This window comes from Ictalurus furcatus, chromosome 10 (genome assembly GCF_023375685.1).
Source record: "Ictalurus furcatus strain D&B chromosome 10, Billie_1.0, whole genome shotgun sequence".
Taxonomy (NCBI): domain Eukaryota; kingdom Metazoa; phylum Chordata; class Actinopteri; order Siluriformes; family Ictaluridae; genus Ictalurus; species Ictalurus furcatus.
This window is the reverse complement of record NC_071264.1, coordinates 4,453,751-4,472,731: the sequence shown is the minus strand read 5'-3', so window position 1 is coordinate 4,472,731 and position 18,981 is coordinate 4,453,751. Positions and strand designations below refer to the sequence as shown.

At 44.2% G+C, this 18,981-nt stretch overlaps 1 protein-coding gene across 1 annotated transcript in view; it reads right to left on the bottom strand.

The window, feature by feature from the left end:
• nek7 (NIMA-related kinase 7) overlaps positions 1-18,981 on the bottom strand; it is a 74,783-nt gene that overhangs the window by 54,005 nt on the left and 1,797 nt on the right. The window lies entirely within an intron of this gene.

Below are 18,981 nucleotides of genomic sequence, written 5' to 3'. Positions count from 1 at the left end.
TCCGTTCGTTTATTTCGTAGAAAAGCCTGAAAGTGTGTGCTACAAAACGAGGAAAGCAGGAAGCGATTACGCCTCCTCCCTGTCGCTCCTGTTCATACATCGTCACTCCAATCGAACCCGTTTAACAGCGGAGGCGTTGCGCAAGCGACAGGCTCGGACTGCGTAATCCGAGGCGGAGTTATTAGCTGATGTGGAGTAATGCGTGAAAACCCCAGCTTTTGAAAAGGAACTCTGTTCTTCTTCTTTAGTCTCTGCACGTCAGCTGTTTGGCGTTAGCGTAACTTCGGAATGCGTCAATCGCAACACGCGGTTTTTAGTCCCTCAACTGAGGATTCCTGGCCCGGGAAGACTCCTCGATCCCGAGTTCAGCAAGTGAACTCGAATCAACATGGATGCTCACAGCGACGGTTTCAATTTTTTTTTCTTTCAGATTCAGAAATGCGAGATTTTGCGGAAAACTACTCTTGCATGCTGTTTCGCAGCGATGTTTTATTGGTAAACAGGGCGTTTTAGCTGTACTCGTGTTCGACGCACGTGAAACGAAGAGCGCTTTGGCCCAATCACGTGTCGCGTCTCTTGGTTGAAAAACTGCGAGCTCCTCCGAATATCGCGGCGCTCCCTTGATTTCGAGTCTGTTTCTGCCATCACAAAATCCTGGAGGGAGCACTTCTTATCTTTAAACGAGTTTTACTGCGTAAAGTATAATTATACTGATACTATACGCATTATAGCGTTTGCTTAAGATCAGCGGTTCTCAGAGATCGGAAGAGATCGGAAGCGGGGCGCTAAAACATTTAGTTACAAAGGGTTGAGAAGCTCTGCTTTAGATCATATTCATTTGTAAAATGGAACGCTGACTATCCTGTACAGTCTGCTGCAGTGTCGAGGAGGAAACTATTCATCACGAATAAGAATGAAATCGCACATAAGACCGCTTCGCGCACGGTGCTCGCTATGCGGTGCGCAAAGGTGCGAAAACTTTTGTGTGAAACGACTGGCCGATAGAAAACGTGTTATTTCGCATATTTCCTTTCATCTCTAAGTGGTGCCCTTTGCGATTCATTTCTTCAGTCACCTCCAGTAGGTGCTTTATCCTGTGTAGTGTCGCGGTGGAGCTGGAGCCTATTCCGATAAACACCGGGTGTGAGATGGCAGAACTTCATCCCGGATACACGTTTATACGTTCCTGCGCCATTTGCAGGGCCCCGCACGCTCACAGCTTCCACGTACTGGCCTGTTTTTGAGAGGAACGGTGGGAGGAAACTGGAGAACCCAGAAGAAACCCCATGCACAGACAGAAACACAAGCTCAGGATTGCTAGAATGTACAATAAGTTCTCCGGGTTCTGTTAGACACGGGTTTCCTCCCACTTCCCAAAAACGTGCTGGTAGGTAGATCTGCCAAAGCCAAACCCCCCTGCCCCCCCCCCCCAAGTGTGAACGAGTGCATTCCTGCTTCGCAGACGTCCGACGTCGTAACCACCGAGCTACCACTGCCCCACAACACGTTTTCGCATATCCCAGTGCGTTAGGAAGCTGGGGTCAGAGCACAGCGTCGGCCATGATACAGTACCCTGGAGCGCTGAGCGTTAAGGGCCTTGCTCGAGGGTCCGACAGAGGCAGCGTGGCAGTCCTGAGGCTTGAAATCAGTGACCAATAACCTTAACCGCTGATCCACCACTGCCCTAACCAAAAATGTTCGTTTTTAAAAGACCTTACCAAACCAAGCACCGCTGGACTAATGCCAGAACGACACGAATCCAGCTGCAAGGCCTGTTTTCCTGACAGTTTCCATGACAGAACGTTTTATTTTTTGGCTATTTATAGACCTTTACATTGGTCACGTTCGGTTTTTATACGGTAATGATTATTTCCCAGCGGATTTACGTAGCACAGCCGCAAACTCCTCAGTCCCGCGTGTGAGGGCTATGCTAGATTTATAACTGCACGTGCCCAGAACTGGCCCAGCTCGTGCCATCGTGCCCGATTCCGCACCACCTTTTTAACCGTCTGTCCCTCGGGACACCAGGAGGCGTCTTTGCTTCGGTTCCACCTCAAGTTTCTCCTCTGCTTTCCCTTTAAAAAGCAAGCAGGACGACCTGCTCCTCCAGACCTCCGTACGTGTGTGTGTGTGTGTGCGCCACCAATTTAAATCCGCCTGCTCTCGAGCAGCTTTCATGGAACACGAGTGCGTGCAGCTGTGAGGCTCTCGCGCTCTCAGACTCAAAAGGCTGCTTTCGATGACTTGGCACAGGAGCAATAGAACATGGCCATCTCACTGTCTTCCTATTGTAGGCCACCTCTCGAGCACCGGTGTAATGAATCGGGCTTGACCTGAGGCTTTTGTTGGGCTGCTGTCAAGCCAGCAGGTGCTTTATAGTGGAGAGCCGGAGCAGGGGGGACGGTTAATTACGGCTGGACGAGAGCACGGCTCCCGTAACGCCGTTTGTTTGATGTGTACGTCTCGAACGCTGCCGATGCAAACACTTCATTAGAGACTCTGGTCTATTCGTCGTAATGACAAGATTTTAAGAACAGACGCCGGAGACACGTCTTACATGAACGTTAACCTTCGAGTTGAATTATTCCAGCTCATCAGGGTGATTTTTATTTTATTCCTTACTGGAAGATATGTACAACATGACAACAACACTGACTTGAGCTGTGGCTGAGAAATCCTGTTGGGAATCCTTGTTTGCGTTTGGATCCACCTCCTGTCGGCCGTTTTACAGACGCTCTGCAGGCCATGGTAGATCCTGCGGGCGGGGCTTCATGGACCTGAGCAGGAAGCACTCAAATGTCGAACCCAGCTAAGCATTACAGATCTAATATGTAAAAACTAATATGTGATTAACCGAGAGATTCCGCGAGTCACGTCTCTGTGAACACGCCGTTTATCCCGAGCGTGTCCGTCAGCTTCAGGCAAAGGGTTTGATCTAGGGACTATTTCTAAAGTTCTGCCGTATAAAAATAACAAATGATGACCTGATTAATACGCGGCCGGCGGTGAAAAGGAAACGAGAAATGATTCCGGATCCTCCGTGCACGAGCGTCCACTCGAACCCACTCGCCGTTGTTACGGGACGACGTCTCCGTACAATTTCTTACGGTCGGCCTCGTTTACCGAAAACCGTTAAAAACCGTTTGTGTGAGTGTTTTCACGAGGAGTCCCTGTAAATTCTGAAGAAGAAAAGAAAGAAAGAAGAAGAAAAAAAACCAAAAAAAACGTCCGGATCCTACTCGTGCTCCTGACTGGAACATGCCGGAACATGCCGTCGAGTTTAAACTGATTATTTTATTGCTTTATATTTATCATTTAGCAGACTTCCATGTCCACGCAACTTACAGAAGTGCTTTGGAGTCTCTATCCTCATGCTAGTTCACTAGGTCAGGGACTAAAGGTCCTTTCACACCGAGCGCAAAAGGGCGAGATAGGTGGCGCTGGAGCACAGAAAGCTGTTCCGAAATCTGCTGTAAAACACCGAGGAAGAGTATTCTGGAAAAGAGAAGCGCATGGATATTGAGTTCTTGTTATCACTTGCCAAGTTTCCATCAACTTTTTGCGCATTTCTGTTATCGACAAAGTGAAAGTGCGTAAAAAAAAAAAAGTTTACGATATTTGCCGTCTCCGTCTGATTGGCCTTTCACCGATAAAATGGTGTGAGCATCAGTTACTTATGCATTAAAACGTGCCCTGCGCTCCCGCTCTCTCTCTCTCACACACACACACACACACACACACACACACACACACACACAAGACCACGTACCATGGAGATATAAACAAACCGTCGTCACTTTCCTTGGCGTGAGGTAGCTGCCGAAAAAGTATATTTCTTACTGAAATACTGATATAAATATATTTCATTCGTAATGTTACAGTTGGGTTTTTTGTAGCAGAAAACAATACTCAGTATGTTGTTTGTTATTTATCTTTATATTCTTGTTGAAGCACGTCGGTAATAAATATAACGGGATCGTAAGAACTGAACTGTCACTTCATTTATCGAAGTTCTTCCACCACGAAAAAAAAAACAAAAAAAAAAAACTGGGCTGGTCTTGTGCGTTAAACTCGGGTTTAATTCAGGGTTTAATTCAGGTCCCACTACTGAGATACTGCATAAAATTTCACATTTTCATTCATACTAAAACAGCTGTTCCAAACAAAACACTTTCTGCTTCCCTTCCCGTTTAGAATCCACATCAAATAAGAAAAAAAAGTTCGTTCCTGTGGTCCGTTTACTCCTCAATAACGTTTACGTGATCCTTCTTCTCGGTGATCAAAGACCATACGCCGATCAGCCGAACAGTGGGGTTGCGCCACCTAGTGTGCAGGCGTAAAATGCGTTCTCGGACAGCGCCACCTAGCGTGCAGGCGTGAATTAGCCGAAGCCGAGTGTGAACTCGCGGTACGTGGGCGATTCGCTTCGCTTTATTTATCGTGTGAAAGGACTTTAAGAGTGCCATCGAGAACATTTTGTGAGAAGCAGTTATTTTATATTTTTGGTCATTAATTAAAGAACGAGCCAGAACGCACTTTATAGCGCCGACTGTAAGGTCGTTCACGACAAAAGAAACAGCGCGGTATAAATCGGAGGACGGGCCGGTGTAAACGAACGCCTCACCTGATGGAAGATTTAGCTCTTACCTCTCACTGTTAACATTATAAATATTATCATTAAATATTTGTATTAGCGTAGAAGTGAGTCAAAATAACGGCCACATCCCGTCTTTCGGAATTTTACCCTGATTGTTCATTTCGCGCTCGCCGTTATCTGTGTGCATGACCTTTTATGGAGTTTCGTGGGCGTCGCTAAATGCAAACGAGCTGTGTCGGGAGCAAGCTTTCAACGTTATGGGCGATCGGCATTCGCACACGAGTACGAAGGAAATCAGCCCCTACAAAAACATTGTTTTTGTTCGGTCTGGCTTACGCACACTTTCGCACACAACTTTGCTCAGGCAAAACATCTGGATTTATCACTCTGTCGTTATAAGTTGAGAGAGAGCGTGAGAGCGAGAGCGAGAGAAAGGGGTTGTGAGGTAAACCTGTGTGTTGAATCTAATCTAATCTAATCTAATCTAATCCGACTGGCGTGGCTGTACGGCGAGCTGCGTAGCCAAAAACAGATTGCAGTTTAGTTTCAATTGAAGTCAGCAATCCCATGTTCGGGAGCAGCCAAAGGGTTTTCAGTACAGTCCTCATCCCCCGTGCGGGGAAACAGAGGGTGCTGATCCACATGGAGAGCGTTGTGAATTTTTTTGAGGTGTCTCAGCTGGATACCGCTGGAGTAAGGTAATGAATTAAAAGAACAGGTAGACCGAAAATGCATTTAAATCAGTATTTTGAAGAAAAAAAAGAAAGAAAAAGGTCACCGGTTTCGGCGGAACCGGTACACCGTGACTAACCCGTGACGCTGTCAGCTATCCTCAGCTGAACCCGAGCCCGCTCTTTTATAGATCGCCGTATCACACAGGGTTCCAGGGGTGTGTTTTTTTTTTTTTCCCGGCAGATCTGGAGAAGCGAAAGCTTGACAGCTAATACCACACATTCCTGCCAATCACCGCATCCTCATTACCGCAAAAAACTCTGCATATATCAAAACAAAAACAACAGCTGTTGCTCGTGGCCTGGTTCTCACGAATATTCATGATGCAACAATCTCAAACATTTCATTCAACTACTTCTGAGCGTTCAGAAAGTTAAGATTTATAAAGTTTAAAAATAAAAAAAAGAAAAGAAAAGAAAGAGGGGGGAAAAAACCAAAACAAACTTTGGCTAACATGCAGCCCTACTGTAGACGTACTATTCTAGAGGTCTGTACCTTGAACAAGTTTCCTATCCGTCAGCTCACGCTGAGCTACTTTTCCAAAATTAAGCACGAGACGGTGGAAGGGTAAACTCATCTCGGGGTTACTCGGGGTCCGCGTGTCACGGCCAGTGAAGCTGCTTTAAAGAGACGCTACATGGAAGGGTTAGCGTTTAGTGAATGGCGGGTTATTTTTGCACAGTCGGGTATTCTTACTGAGAAGACAAAGATGGATCGGAGTGGCCCCATGAGGCTACGTTTCGTTGCATGCCTTCAGGGAGATCCCTTTTTAACTCCAGAGAGCGTGCAATGTTTGGTACCCCCTACCGCACTACCACAGGCTTCATCGAGTCGCCTGTACTCAATCTAACCACAAAGACATCATCCGACTGGTTCCCATTTCCACCTCGGGTTCATCTTCAGAGACTTTTCTGCGCTCGAGACGTGTAATTCCTCGCCTTCAAGCGGTGAGAACGTCACCTCGACCTGAGATTTCAACTCGGCAACATGGGGTAGTCTTCTGAACCACCGGTTCCTTCCCCGTTGCCTGAACAGTGAACAGCGTACAATGCCCCTTCCCTACTTTTACATTCACTTATAGCAGTATTGGTTTTCGCAGCGGTGTAGTGGCGCTAGCTCAATGAACATTTTTAAACTAGGTCCGCAACTAACGATTATTTTCATAATAGATTAGCTGGCTGATTATTTTTCCGATTAATCGGATGGGGGTGGGGGGCAAACTTTCGGTACCATTATTTTCCCACAATCCACAAACGGAGAGTTACAAATATAAACTTTACACGACTGTTTGTCCAATTATATAAGACTGAAAAGAACCCAATACACACACACACACACACACACACACACACACACACACACCAGAATATATATTATTCATTTAGGACTGTAGTTTAATTCAGTGCTTTTTGTGTATCCATAAAAAATGATGCATAATCATTAGATTATATTATACAATGGTATTTATTCATTATTTTCATTAAACTATAATATAATCTATAAACTGTATCGACTAGGAAGCGGCTTATACTTCCGGTGAGTAAAAAAAAAACAAACAAAAAAAACCGCTAGTACTCTATTTGAGACGATATTACCGTTCGATCACACACTAGACCGAACAGTACATAGTGCATAGTGTAAGTGTGGAGTACTTCATTTGGGGCACAACTTCAGTATTTGCTCTCCGAAGCGTGTTTTCGGAACAGAAGTAACGTAATGAGTAAACGTACCGCGCTCGGACCAAATAATCCATAATGAGATTCGTTGCCAACGATTTCCATAATCAATTATTATCGATAGGTTGTTGCAGCTCTATATTAAACGTTTATTACGTTGTTTATTGGGGTTGTAATAGAATAGGTTAACGTGCTTTAATGTTTAAAAAAAAACACACACTTTTTCACACACTGTACACATTTTATTGGAGTACCTCCAGTACTCGGATTGAGTTCCGGTTTCTCCAAAGCCCCACCTTCCGGAAAGCCCAGTGCGCTCTAGATTGGCAAGCTGACCTGCTGCGCTGTGATTGGCCAAAAACCTCAAGCGTGAGTTGGAAATGTAACGCCCCTTACCGTAATCGAGCCTTCTACAGCAATTCGAAGCTTCTGAGCAACACGGTCAATAACGGCGTCGGTTTTACCGTATCAGTTCGAGCCCGAGTCAGATTCAGAGACTTGTCCCAGCTCCCTGGGACAGGCTCCAGGCTCCCTAGGGGCCTGGAACTGTAAAAGTGTGCTTAAAGCAACTTTTTAATCAGCTTTACATGCTGACAGAGCAAACAAAAGACACACTTTTGTACATTCGTCTGTTTGTTTGTTTTTTTGGGGGAGGGGTGGGGTTCGCACGTTGAACATCAGGAGGTGGGAAATGACATTGTTACAACTTGCACATTACCACTTCCAAGGCACCGCTAATCGTCCACACGGACCAGCACCACGGCACTCTGGAACTATTCTGAGTGGCGGTGTGTCTGAGATGATGAACTAACTGTGATTGGCATGTTTTAATGAATATTTACAGTACATTCGTCAGAGACGGCGGTATATTTTTCTCAGCCTGTCTGAACGCCTAACACGACTGTCAGTGACTACGTGTCATGAATGCGAAACGCAGAAAAACGCAGCTTTTCACGTGAACTCGTTGCAAAGACATGTAGAAATTTGTCAAACCAAACCAAAGCGTATGGACGCGTCGATACCGGGGGGTTTTTTTTTTTTCTTTTTTCTTCTCGCAGGAATACCAAAATACGCTAGCTAACTACTTACAAGTCCTGCGTCGAGACTCCGGGTATAAAAGTATGGAAAAATATGACATAAGGATATAAAAGAAGATGGCTTTTAAACTCTCTATTATTATCCTGAAAGCCCCGCCCCCTTTCCCCCAATCTCACAATCTTCCCAACAACCACTGCTTTATGTACCGCTTGCAGATTTCATGACCAGACGGGCAAAACTACACAGTCATGTTTTTTTAACACAATATTTGATGCCATTGCGTTCCACATTTACATTTTTATATATTTTACGAGATAAATAGTTGGTGGACTGCTTCCTGCCATACCGCCACAGTTAAGTTAGTTACTCAGATAATCGCTGAGAGAGAGAGAGAGAGAGAGAGGAGTCCGAGACGAACCGGTGTTAGAGAGGTTGCAAGACATGGAGAGAAGAAAAAGAGCTCGTCTTCTGCAGCGCCAAATCATTTACACACTGGGCTAAAAATACCGCGCGGCGCGTTAGCGGTGAGAAGATAAGTCGTGATACTCTGAAGAGGGCGGGTCCTTGTGCCTTGCTGTCTTAAAACACAATATGTTTTTGTTTTGTTTGGAAAAAGTACAACAAATAATATAGCTAATCCAGAGTACTGTAATCAAACACGCACTGGAAAACTGTGGAACACTACTGGCGAAATTGCAAACGCGTGAAACAGTTTCGCACGAACTTTGGCAGTGATGTTTGTTTGTAAACGAGACCTTTTAGCTATACATATTACTTTTTTTTTTCTTTATATTTACGGTATTTGGCAGACGTCCTTATCCAGAGCGACTTACGTTTATCTCATTTATACAGCTGAGCGGTTGAGGGTTAAGGGCCTTGCTCAAGGGTCCAGCAGTGGAAGCTCGTAGTGCTGGGGCTTGAACTCCTGACCTTCTGATCAGTCACCCAGAGCCTTTAACCACTGAGCCTCCATTGACGATGACGCTGGCCCGAATCCGTGGCGATTTAGAAAAATTGCGCGCCCCTTTGAATATTGCACTTTTTCCTTGATTTTTGCGTTCCTTTCTGCAATCGCCCTCGAGGGACTGAATAATAAGAAGTCCTGGAGGGCCTGAGTAATTGCGCACGCAGTGTCGTTCACATACGAAAACTCACTTTCTCATGTTTACATTTTGCAGCGTGAGCGTGAACGAATCACAGAGCGTTAAAGTGATCCGGTTCTAAAGTTGTGAAGTCTCGTGAGGACGTTGGCGCTGACAGGAAGTACCGCCTCAACTCGATCGCATGGAACCAGTGTTTCGCATTTGAATGAAGCAAATACAACGTAGCAAAGACTTGGTGCTATCTCCCCGTCCGTCGAATCTACACCATGGTACGACTCGACTTAAATTAGCTGACAGGATGCTCGGCGAGATTCTGCAGCGTTGCGTGGAATTCGGTAGGACCTGTATCACTGTGATGTGGTGAGATGTACGTGATCAGTAAAATGTGCAACGTTGAAGAATGACTTCGGGGAAGGACTGTGAAGTGAAGACTAATAAGCTTCTGCTTCACCAGGAAACTATATAGTGTATCTCGGCTACTAAATAGTAGGTAAATACGCGGTTTGGGACGCGGCCCACGGCTTCAAGCAGTCGTCTATTAGCATGTACAGCACGACAAATAATTAACCGCACTTGAAGCGTTCGTAAAATGAAAAATAAAAACACCCAAATCTGTATACGGTACCATAACGAAGACCAACTATACGTCGAAATTCTGGAGGGAACGTCGGACGGCGTGGCGTGGGGATGTAATGTGTGCCGTTAATCGATCTACGTTCTATAACATGTAAAACCTGAATATTCTAAAAGCGACTCATGTAAACACCTTAATCAGAATACTGTCTTATTCAGAATAAGGTCAATAATTAGATTACTGCTGTCCGTGTAAACGTAGTCAATGCCGTATTTTGCGAAGGAGCTCCACAATCTAACATCGGAGTACGCTAGGAGTTATCACTCAAAAACAGGACAGGAGAGTCCTCCCTAATAAAAATGTTACACACTCTACGAGACGTATTTAAACATCTTTTTTTTTCCCCCCTGACACGAGGTGACATCTGCATAGAAAGAAAAAAATCACAGGCGTGTGTATCCGGGTGGGACTACAATTCAAAAAACGGCAATTTAAATCAGACGAGCGCCGAGTCTGGTGGAAAAACGTTAGGGAATTGAATTTTCCGGAATTTTCTCAGACGAGGACGAAGAGGGAAAAAAAATAATTAATACTTGCAAAATAGGAAATTAACCCACGGCCCCATGTAATATTAATCCCATCCGAACAGGGCTACAGTGTCCAATAGCGCTGGGTATTGCGATTCGATTCTTATTTAAATGCTTTCAATTACACTTCGATTTCGATTCCTACTTCGCTATATTACTGAAATACACATTTGCATTAACAATAGGACCCGCACGGTTATGTTTACTTACTTTTTACTCTGAGTAACAAACATTGTAACAAGAAAATCGTACGTATACGATGCACACGAGGTAAGCACGAGCGCCACAATACTGTAAAGTAAATAACAATAAAAACACCGCATACGTGCAACAGCGGTTCGGGATTTCCCGTATCGATACGTTCCGTTAAACCGAAGATCGATTCCAATCGGAGAGTCGAGATTCTTCCACGCAGCCCTGGTGTCACATCGAACATGTTACAATATAATCCTAACGCTAATGATAATTACAGAGTGATTACAGACACTGTATACGTGGAACGGCGTTGGTCATGTGGACGTTACAAACCCGAATTTGAGTATTTAAATGAGTCCTCGCTCTTTTTCCTCCGTCATGGCGTTGCAGTCTCTGCTTGATCATCGTACCGAAAAATAAATAAATAAAATACATCTACCCTAGATAACAGCCAGCTCTATATCCGTGAACGAGCATGAAACACTTTAAACTAAGAACAACATGAAGACTTTTGGTGTGTTAATGACCACTGATGATCAACGCAAGATTGTTAAACTTTTATAATAATAATAATAACAACGTGGGTATTTTTTTATATCGTTCCACCGTGAAAACCCCTGATTCCTTTAAGACCCGAAAACCAACAGACACTCACTTAAGCGACTTTAGCTGTTCAAAGAAAACCGGCCTCCTTTCATCTCCAGCTTTTTCTAATCGCCTCACCGGCCCATGCCATCTGCTTTATTCAAATAATCAGAACTTATCTTCGGAGGCTTCGCGAGTCTGAAAAACAGGCTTTACGACATTCACCCCCCTGTTTACAGCATGCCGTACGTTCTGCTGTAAAATATTCCCCATTAAACTGTCAGCGGTGCTCGCCACCCGCCTGGCGTTCACAGTATGGCGGCACGAGGCCGGCGTTTCCGCCCCTGCCTTGCCTGCTCACCGTCGGCCAAACAACTGTCCCGTTCCAGAGCAGCGCCGGTACCCCGCTAACTTCCGTGCCTGGCTTCAAACATCTGTAAAACATTGTTTTATTCTCCGTCCCAAACCGTGCTGGCAAACGTCTCCAAGTGGCAAGTTGGCACGACTTGCAACGGGGGAAAAAAAAAAAAAAGCGTTGGAAATACTGCCAATGCTGTAATGCTACACGAAGAGACGGCTGCGCGTTAAATAAGGTTTACCCTTACCTTCGGCGAGGATTTGTTTTAGTGCCCTTCGTTCTAACCCACAACTAAAAATTCTTCTAAAGAATGTCACACAACTGGCGCAGGCTTCACCACGAAGACCCACAGTAAGCAATCATGATAATAATAATAACAACAACAACAACAACAACAGTAGTAAGTCAGGGCTTCCAGCCCTAGTCGGTAGGGCTGCACGATTACGGCCAAAATGATCATCGCGATTATTTTGATCAATACTGAGATCACGATTATTTATCACCATTATTCATTGATTTTCGGGACAACGTATTTTTATTGCACTTTCACATTTAAATAAATGTGCTGCGCTGCTTTCACCTCCATTGTTGTGCTACATTCCTGCTGATGTACAAATCTTTACATCAAATTAGACTGATCCTTAAAGTGCATCATCTCGTAGAAGCAAAATATAAATAAAATTGTTCCCAAAATAAGGGGTGACGTCATTTTGTACCGGAACCCGGACGTTATCGTCACACCGGTTCCCTCGACCAAAACCCAATAGGATTTTCACATAGACTTTTGGATTAATGCAAAAAAAATAAATAATCTCTGTGACCAACAAAAGTTTACAACACTAACACGTTTCGTCCATCGAGATCATTTTCACAGATGAACACAACGTTTATGAAGTGTGAAGCCTAAATACAATCTCCAGAAATAAACAGCTAACCGTACGCTATGAACGAACTACACCACGGTCGCTGGACTTCAACGTCACCATCACCGAGCTTCCGACAACTTCTCCAAACTTTATTTAAAAACATTTTCCATAATACGGATTTACTCTGTGGATGAATCTTCGTCCACGTCTTTTTTTGGGAATTGTGCACAGCACACCTGAACCACTTAACCTGCAAAGATTTTTCCGTGATGACATTTACTGTCCCCGACAACCTCTGTAGTCCCGTTTCGTGTACCTGGTAGTGTCATGATTCCCCCTCGCGCAAGCGCTGGAGCTCGCTCCGAAGCGCTAAAATGCTAACAAAATGACGTCATCCCTGCGCCGCTCTATGGTGATTGGCTGCGAGTTTACGAAGCGCTTGATTTGATCTGCAGCGGAGTTTTCTATTAGCGGAGGACGTCAATATCGCAGTCGATGGTGTACGTGTAATCGTGGGCAGTCAAAATCCTAATCGAGACTGATATTCGATTAATTGTGCAGCCCTAGTAGACGGTACCGATATCAGGAAAATTCCACGGTACTCGGTACCAAAGCAAAACACAAAAACATGCTCAATGAACGACACACTATTTTATTAATAAAGCTACACATCAATATAAAACGTATTTTTAAAAACGCCATTCTGTGTACTTTTTAAAGCTACTAGAGTTATCCAGACCAGAGCAGAAATGCGCAGAGAGCCGGGAAAATCCTGGACGACAGAAGTCCTTTTGAGTTCCACTACACTGACAGGAATGGCATTCCCAGCATTTCACACGTGGTACTCCAGACTAAGGAAGTCTTTCAGAACAGCCGATGTGAATGATTAAGACTCGTTTGCCACCAGCATGTAACAAATGGCAATAAAGCTCCATATGGAGAAGCAGAGGTTCTTCTCAGACAGCGCCGACTCATTCTGATGAGGTCTGGTGACGAATGCCAACTGCTGGTGTATTTACACTGGCATATGCACTGAGTAACGTCTCCATGAAAGGGAACCGATGTCTTGGGCGAACTGTATACATGTGAGAATAACCCCAACAACAAAACCCTAACGGCCAATAACGAAAAACACAGCACCAACCAACAAATAAGCATCCAATCCCATCGCTCCAGAATGAACACAATATATCATGTGTTTTAGAAAAATAATAATAATAATAATAATAATGAAATTCATACATCAGATGCAGACGTGCTAGAAAGTTACAGCAATGTGTTATTTGATAGAAATACAGATGCTGCAAACAAGTAAGTACTTTCATTTCTCACCGATGACAAACCTCATTCAGTGGTGTACGCTTAAAGAGCACCTACAATGGTTTTTCAATTATTACCTTTCACGAAGTGCGTACCTTTCTACGTAGCTGTTTGTGAATGTAAAAACACCTGCAAAGTTTGGAAAAAAAAAAATCAAAGCACACGACAAACTGAGTTATCGACTCCCAAACGAAGGAACCGATTCTGAACAGCCGATTCGAGTCGTTAGCGATTCCAGACTTTACTTCCTGTACTAATCTACGTAGGTTTGTAACAAAAACCCCCGCCTATGGAGCTGAAACTCGTTACGGTAGGGGGCGTTTCCTTTTTTAGACACACGCTGACAGCGGTAGACCAATCGCAGAGTATGCTCTCTGAAAGGAGGAGTTTAGAACGAATCATTTAGAACGGATCATTTAGCGAGTCGTTTGCGACACTGAGGGGGAAAAAACGTAACGCTGCAATTTAAATTATGAGCACGTTAAAGTGTTTTTTGATCTTGGATGCATGTAAATATATTGTATGAGACCTTTAAAACACAATTAGACACGTATCAAAACCATAATAGGTGTGCTTTAAGGCTGGTCCATGTGAGGGATGACATTGTCTCTTCCTGGTCGCGGTGACTGAATGGGCATTCAGCCAGGATATGATGACGTGACATTTCTGAGATATCGTGGATATTGTGTTATCCATACATTCGTTCTCCATACCGCTTGTCCTGCACGGGGTCACGGGAGCGTGGAGTGCATCCCAGGGGACATCTTGGACGGGTGCCAACTGACCGCAGTGCTGAATCGCAAACAAACACTTGCACACTATGGAAAATTTGGAAATGCCAATCAGCCTACGATGCACGTCTTTTGGACTGGAGGAGGAAACCGGAGTACCCGGAGGAAAGCCGTGAGGCACGGGGAACACATGCGAACTCCACGCGCACACGGCAGAGACGGGATTCGAACCCCTGACCTTGGAGGCGCAAGAGGCAATCGTGCTAACCGCTAAGCCACCGTACAATTAGAACGTTTTGAACGTTGCATCCAAAGAGTATCGTAACAAGACCCCAGCGTATTTTGTGCATCACTACACTCCTATTAAAAACATACATTAATAATACAGGCGAGGTAATTCTCTAGCTACGTGCATGGATACAGACTACAGGAGACGGCTGTGTAGCCATAGTCTTTATCTTCTTCTGAAACGTCGCAGTAGTTGGCCAAATGTTCAGTCTCCTCGCGTCTCGCACGGAAGACACTTTACTGGCTAACGTCTTTAGAACATTTTGCTTGGTTTTGCCAATATTTTCAGCTACCAAGCTATACTTACAGCACAGAGCCGTGTCGCACCACCGTCAAGTCAATTACATTTAAATGAAATTTTATTTTGCGAGTGTCAGCGGGAAGTGTTTTTCTTTCCTCATTGGACGAGAGAAGAAAAGCTCCTCTAACAGCATTCTGAACTGAAAAAATAAACCCTCGCTTGGACACATAATATGCTTATCCAAAAGCCCAGAGAAGTAAAAATCAATCTGATAACAAATCAACTACTACGTTTACATGGACAGCAGTAATCTAAATATTGACCTTATTCTGAATAAGACAGTATTCTGATTTAAGGTGTTTACATGGACAGCAGTAATCTAATTATTGACCTTATTCTGAATAAGACAGTATTCTGATTAAGGTGTTTACATGGACAGCAGTAATCTAATTATTGACCTTATTCTGAATAAGACAGTATTCTGATTAAGGTGTTTACATGGACAGCAGTAATCTAATTATTGACCTTATTCTGAATAAGACAGTATTCTGATTAAGGTGTTTACATGGACAGCAGTAATATTCCTTTCATGTTTTACGTGTTACAGAACATAGATGGATTAATTTTTTAGATTTTTTGGTGTTTCATGTTTAACTTTACGAACGCTTTAAGTGCAGTTAATTATTTGTCGTGCTGTACGTGCAAATAAACGACTGCTTGAAGCCGTGGGCTGCGTCCCAAACCGCATACTTGCCTAAATACATGTATTTCTCCTACTATATACGTAGTAGTAGTACGCGGTTTGGGACGCAGCCGTGCTCTCTTGTTTGCCGTCAAACGGTCGAGCGCTGCCGTGTGTGTACGTGTCTTGTCGCACAATGCGGTGAAAACTCCCACACGACGTTAATAATGTGATTAAGGTGGGTACATGTCTGTAACGCACGTCGATAACGCGACTAAAACAGGAAATACTCCACACGTCTTAATTCGGATTGTGTTTACTTCGAGTATGACTTTAATCAGATTAAGGTCGTCAATAATCTCCGTTTACATGCTAGTTTCTTAATCGGGTTAATATCGGAATATTGTTGTCCGTGTAAACGTACTGAAAGTATTACCAAAGCCCATGCTAAAAATGGCTACAAAGGGGCCATCTGTCTGAAAGTGAGGACTTCATCTCTCAGCACCAACACTCCATGTGGGAAAATAATAACGCTGTCGTAATAAAACAGCCATCTCCTTTTAAGTTCTACATAAATCAATAAAAATTATTGGAGAACATTATGGGAAGATGCACATCACTGGTTCACGTGTTCTACTATGAAGAACCTGACAGACCTGGTAGAGCTTCTCTTTCCCTACTTACTCATCTATCTGCATGGTTTCTGGTTATAAACTGAACTGTATATAATATATACAGGAGATATATAGATACAGATATAGATACACACACACACACACACGAGATATACATATATATGAGAATTCACCCAAACACACCCCACCCCAACCTCCCTCAAGGTTTACTGAAACCATGCATATAAGCCCCTGGTCTTTTTGTTCTTTATACTGAAGCGGTTTGCTATCATTTATAACTGTAGGATCAAAGTTTTCGCTCCTGAAATTGATTACAAAATGCCAAGAGCCAGTCTTACAGACGCAGTGTGGGCTGACTGGCTTTCACTGCGGGATTCGAGGTTGTGGATTTGGCTTCCTCTGCCTTTTTAAACACAATTATAAGCTCCCAAGCTCACCAGCTATGGCGATGTTTCCGTAAGCCTGAAGTTGACCAAAAAAAAAAACAAAAAAACATTTAAATCGTATGTTTATATTTTAAATGTTACAGCTGATGAATTCCAGAGCTTCACTGCGTGATTTAGCTTCGTCTGCCTTTTTCGCATAAAACGTCTGAAGCCCTGAAGACACTTAACCAGTTGGAAAAGTTGTCTAATGTTTGTTTATACAAGTTGCGCTGTATGTTTGAACAGAGGCAGAAAGATCCGAGTCTAAGCACTGCCAGGAAGTATATACTCGAGACCACACTCTGGGCTTGTTTGTGGGTGGGGCTCACAATCGTCACGGAGTTTTCTGAACCGTTGCTCAATTGCGCAATTCCATACGCCACTTTTTTTGCAAAATGGTAGACGCTTGGTTCATCCGTTTGAGGTTCATTATTTTCCTGTGGTACAAACAGCACGGAATGTCATCATGCAGGAACACTTGCAAACGCTGAGACGATCTCGAATAAAGTACGATTTTTAGACGGTCATGAGACATGGATTTCAGGCGATGGGCTCCGCGCAAGCGCTCACGCCGCAACCTGAACTGGTTACAGCTCTCTAGCCCAATGAAAGTCAATAACAATCCTTTCCTTAGCATCATAAATGTAGAAACAGTAAGTAAAGTTGAACCAATCACCGTCTTCAGCATGCGGCCCCAAGCGTGGATAACGTCCACACCCGATGTGGACCGTGCCGCGGTTATGTTGAAGAGAACCCAGGACTACCGTTTTCAAGAGGACCAGCGATCGGATCTCTGGAGTGCTCCGGGCTCGAAAACAGCGTTCATACTTCAACAATCATAACGAACTCTGGCCTCAAACAGTCCTGAGTACAGGAAAAAACACTAAAGTGTGAAAATGACCCAAGTGACCCTTGACCAAGACCCTTAACTCTTAATCCAGGGGCGGACAAATTGCAAGCCAAGGTGCATGGGACAAGCAGATTACATGTGGACAATAGGATTGTTATGAGGTCATGGCCGCAAATAAACGACATGATGGATTCAGACGGAAATACCAGAGAGTCAGCGGTGAAGTATCCGTGCTTCCACAAAACTTAATGACAAGAATCTCATTAAAACTAGAATAAACACGTACCGAGAAGTACCGTATGGACACGTGCCGAGAGAGAGAGGTACCGTATGGACACGTGCCGAGAGAGCGAGAGAGAGAGAGAGAGAGAGAGTGAGAAGTACCGTATGGACACGTGTCGAGAGAGAGAGAGGTACAATATGGACACGTGTCGAGAGAGAGAGAGAGAGAGCGAGTGAAGTACCGTATGGATATGTGCGGAGAGAGAGAGCGAGAGAGGGGAAGCGTATGGACACCTGCTGAGACAGAAGTACTGTAAAGACAGGGAGGACTAACACATGAAGGCTAACGTGCTTCCCCAGGACACGTGAAGCTAGCCCTGTTCAAACTGCTAATACACACACACACACACACAGAAAGCACTATCCTCTTCCACATACATGATCGCCCAAGATTGGCTGGTGTCACTTTGATTGACAGCACAGACAGTGCATGCCCCTCCCACCCAGAAATGACGGGCAGTTTCGCTCTCGTGGCTTCTCAGATGGCCGTGATATTGTCCGGATTCAAACTCACGAACTCTGGACGAGACGGAGCGAGAAACACGGCTTTCCTGTTGTTAGAAGAGTTAGCCTGAAATTACCCTAGCTAGGAATTTATGTACTTCTGAGGTAATGTTATCTTCCCTAATACGGTACAACAAACACTGGGTACTTTTAATTATCTCTACGTGGAAAGAAATATCCATAATAACCAGCTAATTGCTTAATATTGCAGTGTTATCATAACTAGTACAAATCAGCCCTCACAGAACTCTCTGGATTATTGGGCGTGGCTTTGCGCGTGTGGGCGGAGTCAAACATACAGTTGTTGGACTTCTTCAGTCTTGACTAGTGTTCACTAAAGCACCTTTCAATGTGGCCTACCTGTGCTCACCAGAATTCAAAATAATAACAACTTAATGTGTAGTAGTGTGGAACTTGCACTTTTATACACCCAATTCATTGTTATGTTTTTTTAAATCACAAAACCTTGCTCCGAGTGCAGAGACACAAAATACTATGCTGCGGCTAGCCGACATTATAATGTGGCCGGTTCACACTGCGCATGCGCTAACTTTCTGTCTCTGCATCCCTTCTTTTTACACGTTTAAGTGTTTATTACACAAGTAAACAACGTGAATTAAGTAGACGCGTCGTGCCTGACGTCAACGTCGTCTTATTAACGCGTTATAACGTGTCATACAGGCTAACAGGTTTCTGTGCCACTAAGTTACAC